General features: G+C 37.6%; 1 long non-coding RNA gene across 1 annotated transcript; it reads right to left on the bottom strand.

Moving 5' to 3' along the window:
- Window positions 1-725: 725 nt before the first annotated feature.
- Window positions 726-1872, bottom strand: LOC132066926 (uncharacterized). Its single transcript, XR_009416966.1, has 2 exons — window positions 1712-1872; window positions 726-933 (listed from the first exon to the last, which is right to left on the bottom strand). It is a non-coding gene; the product is annotated as an uncharacterized LOC132066926 (long non-coding RNA).
- Between the last annotated feature and the right edge of the window lie 232 nt (window positions 1873-2104).

Below are 2104 nucleotides of genomic sequence, written 5' to 3'. Positions count from 1 at the left end.
CTTTCTTAGCTTTCCTTACTCATATATATACATATATATATAAAAATAGAATATATCATATTGCCGAGGCGTCGGCAGCCGATCCATTTAACCATAAATATGTACATCCCGCGTCCGGACGATATCATGTCTCGTAATTCCAACCGATCGTGCGGATATGCGTATATAACGCTCTGCCCTTATCTCCATCTTCCCCGTAAACATATGCATACTTCATGTATAAATATCGGCGTCTATAGCGCCCTGGCTCTTTCGTCATATACATATACTCATGTCATACACATATATCAGCGTCTATAGCGCTCTGATTCTTTTTGTCATATACACACCTATATCATATATATATATATTTACCAGCGTCTATAGCGCTCTGATTCTGTTATCATATACATATACTTATATCATCTACGTATCTAACGTAGGCACTTTTCTCATTTTTCGCTTCATCGCTATCGTTATAAGATCACCCTCATCATGGATACACTTGCACTAGGATGATACTGTACTTATCGTTCGTCAATCGGGACAAGGGTCGAAGATTTTCTTGGGATTCTACTCCAAAACAAGTCAAACGAGGTAATAGGAAAATTCCGGGAACAGTGGGCCCACCTCGGGCCGAGTGAGATAGCGTACATAATTTACATATACTACGTGTCATAGCGTTATTTACAATGGTTTAAGATGATCGGGCCCTCTTTAGGCAAGTTCTAGGGGCTTGAGAGGTCTTTCCAACATTTTGCACACTTTGTAGTTCAATTCTACTGAAGGAAAAAGGAGAAACTTTAGGTGCGGATTCCGGGGAATAGAGTTGTCCCCGAGGCTCGTACCCAACTTATTACGTCTAAGACATGCCATAGAAGGAAGGGTGAAGCCTTACATACCTCTTTCCGCTCCTTTTGCTATTCCAAATTCACGTCGCAATCTCGTCAAAATCTGCAAATTAGTCATGTTTACCAAAACTCCTATTAGGATTCTTAGAGTTAGAACCTTAAGGAAACACTTGGCTACCGAAATTTTGGCAAAGACTTCCTTTGTAAATATACCATCCTCAACATTCAATATAGCCAAATTTCTCATCAATCACAATCCGGGAATTCAAACCCGCCAAACTATTAACCACGAGCTCCAACAACAATACTAACAATTCCATACTCAATCAATTTACTACTTCTTCCAAAAACTTTTCAACTTCAATGAAAATAATAACAACCTCATAATCTACATTCCAACAACACCATACTAATCATATTGTCTTTCATGCATACAAGAACATTACATTCCATTCATATAACTTCTAAAACAAGTCTCCATTACTACAACTTCATTAAGGTTCCTAGACATTCATTAACAACATAGAGTCCACAACAACAAGCAAAACACTAAATAAAATTGACTCATTTTCTTCCATATTTCACCACAACCACACGGCCACACTAGCCCACACATACACGGATACACACACTCAACACACACGGCCAACACCAACACGCACACTACAACCTCTCCAAATTCATTCAACTTTCATTATCAACATCGTATACACAACAATAACAACCAAACACTAATTAAAATAATTGAAGTATGACTCCTACACATAAACACATATGCACGGCCATGCACTATATTTCTCTCCTTCATGAATTTCATCTATCTTAGCATACTACAACACATATAAACCATGTATAGCACATAATACAAGATTAGAATTCACCTTTCTTCTTCAACTTCTCACTTGACTACAACTTGGTAACTTGAATGATTGTGAATCTTGCTTGCTCCAACAACAACTCCACCTTGTTAAGCACCCTTTACTCGGTAGAAAATGATTTTTGAAAGAATTTTTGCAAATTTTTCTTGGAAATTCCTCTATGGCCGAATAGCCTTGGGGTTTTCTCCTCTCTCTCTTGTTCTTGTTTTCTCTTGAAATTTCTAGAGAATTATGGAGCAAAGATGACTTAGTCATCTATTTAATTGGAGAATTAAATCTCCACTTGGGCCTAGCCCATGTCATGGCCGGTTGGGCCTTTAATTTTCTAAAAAAAAAATTAAGCCCACTTTGTATTTTTGGCTAGTTCTTGTGAGTTATGAAATATTTTTCCGACTT

Source organism: Lycium ferocissimum, chromosome 8 (assembly GCF_029784015.1).
Source record: "Lycium ferocissimum isolate CSIRO_LF1 chromosome 8, AGI_CSIRO_Lferr_CH_V1, whole genome shotgun sequence".
Classification (NCBI taxonomy): Eukaryota; Viridiplantae; Streptophyta; class Magnoliopsida; order Solanales; family Solanaceae; genus Lycium; species Lycium ferocissimum.
This window is presented reverse-complemented; position numbering and strand designations above follow the sequence as displayed.